General features: G+C 44.5%; 1 long non-coding RNA gene across 2 annotated transcripts; it reads left to right on the top strand.

Moving 5' to 3' along the window:
* The first annotated feature begins 2,443 nt into the window (after nt 1-2,443).
* LOC131280745 (uncharacterized) lies at nt 2,444-10,215 on the top strand. Of its 2 annotated transcripts, XR_009188441.1 has the most exons (5): nt 2,444-2,794; nt 5,528-5,649; nt 7,041-7,111; nt 9,217-9,269; nt 9,539-10,215. It is a non-coding gene; the product is annotated as an uncharacterized lncRNA (long non-coding RNA). The 2 variants fall into 2 exon arrangements; XR_009188440.1 differs by lacking the exon at nt 2,444-2,794 and having other exon boundaries at nt 5,380-5,649.
* Nucleotides 10,216-10,517: the final 302 nt, after the last annotated feature.

Here is a 10,517-nt window from a genome sequence, read left to right as displayed (position 1 = left end):
AGGCCTCCCACATGGTAGACAGGAGCCCAATTGATTGAGCCACAGCCACTTCCTCAAAATATTTTTTATTTTTAAAGAAGGTTTAGATGATATAAATATTACATTAAAAATATAGGGGATTCCCATATATCCCACCTCTTCCCCTCCCCACACTTTCCTACATTAACAACATCTTTCATTAGTGTGGTACATTTGTTACAATTGATGAGCACATATTGAAGCATTGTACTAGCCAAGGACTATGATTTACATTGCAGTTTGCACTTTGCCTCGCATAGTTTTACAGGTTTTGACAAAAGGTATAATTGCAGTGACGATGCTTCAGTTTTTTGATACTCTCCCTGTAGCTTCTCCATCCCTACCTCCTGTCCTCTTAAACACCCACTCCTACAACCACCCCCAGGCTAGAGCTTCTGGTCTTCTTTCTTTCTCATTTACTTTTCCTTTTTCCTCCCAACCTCCTTCATTTATGATTCCAATTTTGAGGACCTGGGAAGATAAGTTTTAGGGACAAAATATGTGAGGGAGAGGGCTTGACACAGCAAGGGGGATGGTGGTTAGACATCAGGAAGAACTATCAGGAAGGCATCAACATGGGTAGATAAGGGGTAGCCTCCTGGCCCATCTTCCCTAAGAGATGGTGCTGGGGTGTCAGTGGCAGGGACTTAAATAGAATGTTGTCCGATGAAGGGATCAGGGCACAGGGAACTTCTTGGTCCTATAAACTTTTCTTTACCCCTTGTTTCTTCTCAATTTCTTAACTCACTTTGTTTTATGGGCTTAGAATGTAATTGGTGATCCTTAGGAGATGGTATGGGCCGAGGGGATAGCCTGGACATTAGCTCTGTCCCCGCCTCAGTGTAGATTACCTTCTCGGGTCCATGTTGTCCCTTGGACATAGCCTCAGCCTTCTAGCTTCAGTTAGCTGATAGTGTCCTCCATTCTGGAAATTGGGTGGCTACGGAAACATGGGATTTTGGGGGGAAATGGGTCCCTGCTTTGGTTTATCCATTTACCTGATTCTGAGTAGAGCAGGGATAATAATGATGATGACAATAATGGCAGCAATATTTATTGAAAACTTATCTATTGATGTTATAACGCTGCACATACTACATCCTATTTAATTCAGCAAGATTTCCGTGGAATACGTGGTATCATTCTCATTTTACAGACGAGGAACTGAAATGTAGAAAGATGAAATGTCTTGCTCAAGAAATTGGGGCTGTCTGACCCTGCAGCCTTGTTTTAACCACCACTGTGTTATATTGCACAAGCATCTTTCAGAGATGCTTAGGTTTTCCTTCATGTTGTTGCTCAGTACTAAGCTGCAGGAAGAAAGTTTAAGATGTGTTAATGCTCAAAACTGGAAAACCCTGGTAGATTCTGCAGCAGTGTGTGGAATCTGCTTTCTCAGTAATGACAGGCGGGTGGCTGAGGGCCCTTTTGACCCAAGACAGAGACCCTTTTTGCTTGACCAAGAACAGTATCTGGCATAAAATAGGAACTGAGGATCTGACATAGGGAATGCCCTTAGTCAGTTTAAGACTGGGGATAGTTGTGGGAGCCCAGGATAATCTGCGATCGTGACCTAACTCACTCTAAACTAGCCTCAGAGAGATGGCGACCCGGGTGGTTACCTGGGGTTGTTGGCAGAAGGCTTCTCTGCTTTCTGGATTATTGGTGGCAAAGATGGACTTCTGGAATGATTTATCTCAGCAACACTTTCCCGTCCCCAGCTATATACTCCCTCTACCACCCTGAAGGGAGGTGAACTTCTAATATTTATTTGAGTCAAATGGAATTAAGAAGGGAAATTTGTTATACAATACTATGTAGTACTTTCTAGAATCTTTACATCAATTGAAGGGCCAGTCCCAATGAGCAGATAATCCAAATCTTAAATAATCAAAATATCATTTTCGTTGGAATTGACCCTGACATAGGAATAGGATATACTTTGTGTTCTTAGAATTTGCAAAATTTCAGATCTAATGGTATAGCTTCAAATCCCCTGAGGAAGAAAGACACTGTCTAGCTCTGCACCTGGCCCCCAGGTCTTCTCTCCCAACTCTAACTACTACAAAGAACCTGCCTATGCAGACAGGATCCTTCTTTTTGTTAAATAAATTAAAATTATTTGGTAATTTATTTAAAGTATACCATCTGGAGGATGGCCCAGGTCTAGGAATATGAGCTTCTCAGGCTCGGGAATCTGCAGCCTTCCACCTGAAGAGCTGAGGAAAAAGCTCTGCAGCTGGTGAAGGTGACAGAATCAAGCTGGTTTATAGACCTGAGAAAACTTAAATGAGGGGAGGATGTGGAAGGGGGGCAGGTTGGAATAAGCAGGCAGCTTGGGATGCTCCTTGGTACTGGCTCCTTGGCAACGGTTACTTAGCAACCCCCATTCACCTCTCTTGGCTGCCTTCTCCCTCTACCGCACCCCCTCCCCAGCCAACCTCCCCCCTCCACCTCCCTCTCTTAGCTGCTGCAAGGAGCTAGAGAGCTTGGAGTGAATGACAATTTGGAGAAACAGCCGCAGCCTGAAGATCTAAGAGGCTCTAAAGAAGATGGATAAGAAAATCGATGCATAATAAAAACTGCAGGCAAAGCCACCTTGACGGAGGGCGGGTGGCTGTCTCCTCCCGCCCTCGTTCGTCTCTCCAGGCTCACGGCCTCCACCTTAGCCTAGCAACCTCTCCTTCTTTCCATCTATCTTTTACTGGTTTAGGGAGGGTTATATGCCTTTGGAGTGGGAGAAGGAAGCAAGGAACCCAGCGGAGAAGAAAACAAGGTATATGCGGGATGTATGTAGGAGTGCTGGAGAAAGAAAAGGAGGGAGAGTGATAAGGCACGGATTGTACGAGAGACACTTCGAATGGAAATAGGTTTAAATTGCACCATAAAGTAATGCCCTTAGTCAAAAGGAAGACTTAAATAATAGAAGCAGGAAGACACCATGTGAAATATGTGAAGTCACTCTCTCTGCAGGATTTTAAAGAAAAAAGTAAAAGCAATCTTTTTGGGTGGGCTAGGTGGGATATGGCTTAGATAAATGAAATCGTGTATGTATAAGCACCTACTACTGGCATATAGTAGGGATATAATAAGCATCACTTGCCTTCCTTTCTTAGAAGGCAGGGATGGAGGAAAAGACATTTTGGAGGTCCACATTAGCCTGAGGATTTGTGGAACAATTCTGTGCCTCTTAATGGCTTTGACTCTTTATCTTCCCATCCACACAGGAAGTCCTATCTGTTATCAGCTTTCACTCCATTCTGTTGAAATTAAAACACATTTGATCAGTCAATCAGATCTTCATTCCTTGGTGTTTACTGAGCCCCAGTTATGTACCAGACACTGTAAAATAAATACTAGGAGCACTGTGGCTAGTTGTGATACAGGGTTTAAGTATTATGTACCGAGTGGAATAGAAATTCAGTGGGGAGTGGAGGCCTCAAATGAGATCAGATAGATGCAAGTGCTTTGGAAATTGTAAAGTTGTAAGGAGCATCGATGGGGTGATTTATTTCACGGTTTGGAATCCTACCCTCCAGTAGGGGGTATAAGGCATACTGGGGGTGGAACCCATTCACATCATTCCAGTTCCAGGGCGTGGGCAGGGCCTAAGATTACAGTGCTGGATATTTTCTCAAGGACTGGGACTGGAGCAAAACACTTCTCCCACCTGGCTCAAGCCTACCTGCTATGATCACCTTCTACCTGTTTACTTCCCACTTTCTCCACACAGGGAATGCCCTCTTTGGTAAGCCATCTCTTTCCTGCCATTCAAAGCATTCCAGAGGTTCCTTCATTGCAAGGGAGCCAGCCTGGATTGGAGGACACCCTGTGCTTCCTTGCTCTCACTATCACTAGACTTGCATCTCCCCCCATTCCTATCCCTTACCCCACTTTATTTTTCAGACTTTGTCCTCCACTCTCATTTTGTACACATCTTGGTCTCTATCCTTAATTACACTTACTTCTGAGTTTTGTGGGATATTATTATTTAATCTTCCAGCCTATCTTCTCCTGACCTTTTTGTGGTTATTGTTTTGTTTTTTTTTTTTTTGGTTTATTTGTTCTTTATCTATATCTTTGTGACTATGTTATGAGATATTAAAATGCAGGAAGCCCATCTGTGTAATTTCCCTCTGTATAACACCCAGTTCAGTAGTATGTGCAGAAAGACAGTGAAGAGAAGTGTAATGTTTGTCTTCTCATGTCCTGTTGCCTCTTATACCAAATCAACATCTCATGCTTCCACCATTGTGATCTTCCACCAATCTCTGCCCATCTCCTCCCCAGGATGCCCACTCCATTTATCATAATTCTTTAATTTGGAGTCTTTTATTTTCCTGCTCCCCTAGATATATATTATAGATAGATAGATTTACTTATTTATTTTAAATTTCAATTAAAAAATTTTTTTTGAGGTACCAGGACCAGGGATTGAACCCGGGACCTCATATGTGGGAGACTGGCGCTCAATCACTGAGCCACATCAGCTCCCCTGAGTTGGCTCTCTCTTCTGTTTGCTCATTGTTTGCTCATTGTTGCTTGCTCATTGTTTGTTTGTTTTGTTTAGAAGGCACTGGGAACCAAACCTAGTGCCATGTGGGAGGCAGGTGCTCAACTGCTTGAGCCACATCTCCCTAATTTAGACTCTTTTTGTTTTTGATTCTGAACACAAAACATTCAAAACTTATTGAGAGGGAAGAGGAGCTCTTATTTTGAGAAGGAGTGAGGCTACACAAACCAGGGTCTGAGAAAGATGTACATATGAATATTATAAACAGGGAGGGTACCAGATGCTAAGAGCATGTAGCATAAAAGGGTTGGCACTGGAAATACGACTTACTTAGGGAAGTAAGGAAGTTAGAAGAATACTGAGCCAGATTTGAAAGAAAGGGAGGGAGAGACCTAGGTAAAAGAGAGAAAAGGATGTGCTAGATAGAGGCCTGTATAAAGGTTTGGAGATAAAAGGAAGCGTGACTAGAAGCACAGGGCAGAGTCAGCCTTGTGAAATGGTAGCGTGAAGCTTAGGCTGAGGAATGATGATGGGAAACGATGGGTGACTGTGAACACACCACTGGCCCCCAAGAAAGAGGAAGGGTCAGGGTGACGTTGAAGGCTAAGGCTGTTGAGCGATGGAAACCAGCGGCTCTAAGGAACATTCTTCGGCAGTCCTGGTTGTGACAGCGGCCCTGGTCAATGACCTGTCTGCATGTGGGGAGGAGAGGGGAGGTGGAGGCCTGATGGGTGGGAGGGGGTGGAGACACAGGGAGCACATTGTTTCCTCAGAGGTTGCATCACAGGCTTCCTCCTCTCCAACAAAACCCTCTGTTTTCAGCTCCTGCTGACTCCTTCCTCCCTTTAGCCCTCTCTCCTCGTGCAGGAGACCTCGCAGCCCTGCTCTGAGACTTGCTGCTGCTGCTGTGGGGACAGGGATGGGAGAAAAGGACACCACTGGGCCAGCACTACTGACTTTTACCTTTTTGTGTTTCTTTGTCTTTTTCTTTTTCAGAGCCTTATTGGGGCTAAAGAAAAATTGAAAGAGCTTCTAATCACTTCTCCCTCCTTCCAGGTTGGAACGAGGAGGTGCCTGACATACGTTCATGAGACTTCCCTGGACCCTTCTCTGCTCAGGTCACTGTCCCCAAGCTTTTCACAATCTCTGTGAGGGGCTGGGAGGTGGGGGTTGAGTTTGAGGAGGTAAATGGGCTCCTGTGGGAATGCTGAAGCCCGGAGACCTAATACCTTAAAGGTTTAAACATCTTCAGAAAGGGCAAATAAGATGTGGGCCTAGGAAATGGGAGGAAAGAAAATCGATTCTCCGGACTTGGGATTCTAGGGCTAGTTTTATACTTTGGAGGATCCTGGAAGAATCTGAAGTGATCCTGAAAGAATCTAGAGAGTGGGAAAGTTCCTATAGAAGGGGATACTGGGATATGTAACAAATGTCAAATGTTAAGACAAATGTCATAACGAAAAGTAGGCCAAGTGTTGAGAGTTTCAAGAATCAGAGAGAAAGCCCACAGTGGTTGAGTAGGTTAGTACTTCCCTCTTGATTGTGTTCCTGTGGACCTGCTCAAGCCGGCTGAAGCTGGAAGCCTCCCAAAGGAGGTTATCCCATCCATCCTGCTATCCGATAACCGGAGCCAAGCTGAAATAAGGGAGATGAATATTTATTGAGCATTTACTTGGTGCTATGTACTAGTCGACACCTTCCATGTTTTCTCATACATTAAGTCCTCATTAAAACCTGTACACTAGGCTCAATTTAATTTTAGCTAATAACTGATGGAGCTTCAGACAAAACCCACTTCTGACTTCAGAATCATTGTTCCTTCCATGACATTATTCTGTGTTTTTATTCCAGAAATTCACTTCTTCGGTTGGTCAGTGTAGTGTCTGCAATCACATTACATGCACAGTCGTGTGTGTCAGGGGGCTGTGTTAAGTGACATGGGTGACAAAAAGAATAAGGCAGAGTCCCTGTCCTCCAGGTGCTGGCAGTAGTTTTGGGACACACAAAAACACACAATGTGTATACTCAAGTATAGCATTGGGAAAGTGTTAGTCAAAGGCAGTAAGGCTTAGTGAGTAATACAGACATTTCCGAGAAAGGAGGGAGAATTGTGATGGGGTGGCTACGGAACGCTTCATGGAAGTGGTAGGATTTAGGAAAACTTTTAAGACCAGACAAAGGAGGACCTTTTGTATGGATGAGATGGCACAAAGTCATGGAAGCAGAAAAGCAAAAGACATGTTCACAAAGAGAGCAGACAACTGGGGGGGTGGGGGGAGGGAAGGGGAGAGAAATAAATAAAAATAAATAAAAAACAAAGACGTGTTCAAGGGACACTAAACAGCTTTCTCTGAGCTTCTTAAGGTTAAGGATGATATTTATTCACTTTTTATTTCTTAGCAAACCAAACAATTAGTAGATAGATGTTAATTCGTATATGTTGAATAATGTTCAATATTATATTAAATGCACATATATTAATTAAATGAATAACCCTTTTTTCTGGCAGAGAAAGTTCATGTATGGATTTTGAAAGAGATGACTAGAACTGCTGGCTCTAATATAGGAGATGAAGGACAGGTAGAAATTGTTTAAATGAGATAATTCTTGATGCAGTGGACAGATAACTTGGAGAAGAGACTTGAGACGGGGAGATCAGTTAGGATGTTAGTGCAGAAGTTTAAATGAGAGATGCTTAAAACCAAAACTAGGATGGTAGGTATGAGAATAGAAATGAAAGAATGGAGGTATAAACATTGTGAAAACATCATGAGCAGAGCCTGGTCATCGATGGCCTTGGATAGGGTAGAGGTGGAGGGAACGGGTAAGCTGGGATAGGGGGAAAAAGAGAGAGGAGTCAAAGATGAAGCTGGAGGTTCTCTGCTTTGGCGATTAGTGGAATAGTGGTATCTGTAAAAGAAATAGAGGAAGTGTGAAGCAGAGGCTGATTTTTTGGGTAAATATGAGTTATGTTTTAGGTTAGGTTGGTTTAAGGTGCTGGTAGAGCCCCCACTAGGAAAATTCATCACATATTGGAAGCAGAAGACTAGAGAGAATGTGGTCAGGTCTGGAAGGACAGATTTAGAACTCACCCACATGGAAATGATAATTGAGGCTGTGAAAATGGATGAGGTAATTGAGAAAAAAAATGTCGAGAGGAAAAATGAGAAAGTTGAAGATACCTTTGGGAAGGAGAGAGCACATAATAGGGCCACCTTTAATCTCTTCTGGTGTTGCCTGCTCTTGTCTTGTTCTTGAGAGGTAAGGTTAAGTAACTCTCTAGAAGCGTAAAAGACCCTATGTGCCGCCCTCTGTAAGTCATCGCTTCTCCACTGAAGTTCATATCTTGATGAGTACAGTAATGGGCTGGGGGCTCATGACCATTTTTAGCTCATCTGGCTGAAATGGCTATGCTGGATAAATGTGCCTGACTTCTCAAATCAGTTCACCTTAGAGAAGTAAATGTCTGGCCAATTCTGCTCAGGATAGTTTAAAGTACTCATGCTTCAATGCAAACCTGCTTTGCACCCATTTATGAAAGCCTAAGAACAGTCTGAGAAGTGGGTGGGTGGAGTGGACCGTGATTTGCTCTTGAGCCCCAGACGCTTCATTTGACCTTTTCACAACTCCCCACCCTTTTCCTTTTTATCCAGAGATCTCAAAGCTCTGAACAAGCCTTGATCCTCCCTGACCCCCTGAGTCATCCTCTGCTTCCATTTTCCCAGACGGGGGGTGCAGTGGAATGCCATTTTGGGGAGTGGGTGTGTGGGTGGGTTGGAGGTAGGGGGCAACCATGGAGACCCAGACAACCCTTCCCAATCGTGGGGCAGGCGAGAGGCAGGAATTAAGGTGGTTCTAGGCTGTTCAGTTTCAGCTCATCCTTTTGAGGCTATTTTATGACTGAAGAGACTTGGATAGAGAGTTCAAGGTGGAGAAACTGAAGAACAAACAAAGCCGTAAAAGACACCGATAAAATTCTTCCCAGCTCAGAATAGTCTTTGGAGCCTCTCGCAAGGATCTCAGAGTAATCTGGAAAGGCTAATTAAGTCTCACAGCCCCCAGGGTGGCAGGAACAGGGCCAGGGCTAGGAGAAAGGAGCATTGAGAAAGATTTCCTTTCTCTCCCTGCTCTTTGAAGGTGTTCAAACATCCAATTTGGATGTTGAATTGAGCCTGAGATAGGAAAAGGGGAAACAGCAATGGGAAATTTCAATATTTTGTGAGATAGACTTTTTTTTTTAATGAATCAGTGACTGAGATTATGGGGGGGCAGGATCGCTGGCGAGAACTCTGAGTTGGAGAGGATGAAGAATGGAGGGTAACTGGATAGGAACGAGAGGCTCTGAGTCTGTGAACATAGTAGGTCTAGAAGGGGATGGAGGTACTTGGACTCAGAGGACAGCACTGTAGGTGGAGGGTGCCTGAATACAGGGGGTTTGTGAAGCTAAAGGGTCTGTATTTGGGGAACCTTTAGCACAGGAATTCTGAATGGCTGTTACTATGCCATGGTATGGAGAAAGGATCAGAGGAGTGGTGAGATTGGATGGTGGGATTTAGGGGGTGCTTCTGTTTAAAGGAAGAAGTTCGATGAGCTGAAAAGGAACTTCAGCAGCAGCGAGTGGTTAGGAAGCCAGGGGTCCACCTTCTTTCCCCAAACCAGCTGTTTTTCTGTTCTTTGTTCCACAGGAATTAGTGGACAGGCCACAAAGAGAAATCTTACGAGCTGACATGACTTAGAGGTCAGAGAAGAAGAATTGATGGGGGAGTGTGGGTGAGGGATAGGCATAGAAACCACCAGTTTCCATGGTGATGGCTGCACTGTTCATTTCTAGTCTCTCAGTTTCTGCAGCACGTCAGGAGAAGCTGGAAGGGAACGGCTACTTTTTCATCTCGTTAAAAGAGCCAAGTTCTGGGCTAGGAGGGGGAGGTTGATGAGGATAGGAGTCTTTGGGGGAATAGAATCTGTAGGTTCCAAGATTAATTGAATCATCTCCTCTGATATCTCTAGGTATATTCAAGAAGTTCACGAATGGAAAAGAAGCAGCAGAAACCAGAGTCTTCTTACCAGAAGGCGCTTCAGGAAGTGCCTTCACGCTGTCCCATCCTGACCTAGTATGGACAAACGGGCTGCCTCTCCTGAGAAACCTGAGACTATTCTCATAGTCCAGTGAGCCTTCCTTAAATTTCCCTTGCAGCAATAGGAACCTATTTCCTACAACACGAAACCTTTCCAGTTCTTCAAGGAGTCTCAACAAGGGCTGCCTGCTGTTGGGCACCAGGGATTGAATCAGGGAAGAAGAGGATGATGATGGCGGGTGGGTAAGAGACCAGTGAAGAAGCTGTTGCTGCTTCTAATGTGGAAGGTCTGGATATTGTAAATTCCTGGCTGTACATTTCTGTGCACTTTCCCTGTGAGGGCCAGAGAGATTGAGCGACTCACCAAAAGACATAGAGCATGGCAAGGATTCAAGCCTGCCTCCTGTCCCAGAGCACCCTCACTTTTGCCTCCGTCACACCCCCTTTGAAATCAGCTCTGAGCCGAGGTAGGTGCCCAGATGCCCAGCAGAATGAGATCATGTTTTAGGCACAGTAGCTTCTGTGTGTTTCCCAAAGTCCTTCCACCTGTCTAACTAGTCTAGTGACTTCAGAATAAAGAAGCTGCCAAAGCTGGCTGCTCTGTCCTAGGAGGTTTGAGCTGGACATGTATCTGTTTGCTGCTTGCCTATCTTGGGCTCAGCTCTTGTTAGCCGTCATATCCTTAGTACCTAAGATAGCCCCAGACTTTAAAAGGATCCCTGAGAATATACCTCTTCCAAGAGGAGGCACCAACTGCTAGGCCATAAGATATACCTCTTGCACAGAAGTCTCTCCATCCCCTTCCTGTGACCTGCTTCCACTTCAGTTCCGCTGGTCCTGGTAGCCCCTAGTTCTCTCTAGCTCCTGTGTCCTGCCAGTGTCGTTTCTTTCTTCTCTGCATACCATAACTC

Source organism: Dasypus novemcinctus, chromosome 12 (genome assembly GCF_030445035.2).
Source record: "Dasypus novemcinctus isolate mDasNov1 chromosome 12, mDasNov1.1.hap2, whole genome shotgun sequence".
Taxonomy (NCBI): domain Eukaryota; kingdom Metazoa; phylum Chordata; class Mammalia; order Cingulata; family Dasypodidae; genus Dasypus; species Dasypus novemcinctus.
This window is presented reverse-complemented; position numbering and strand designations above follow the sequence as displayed.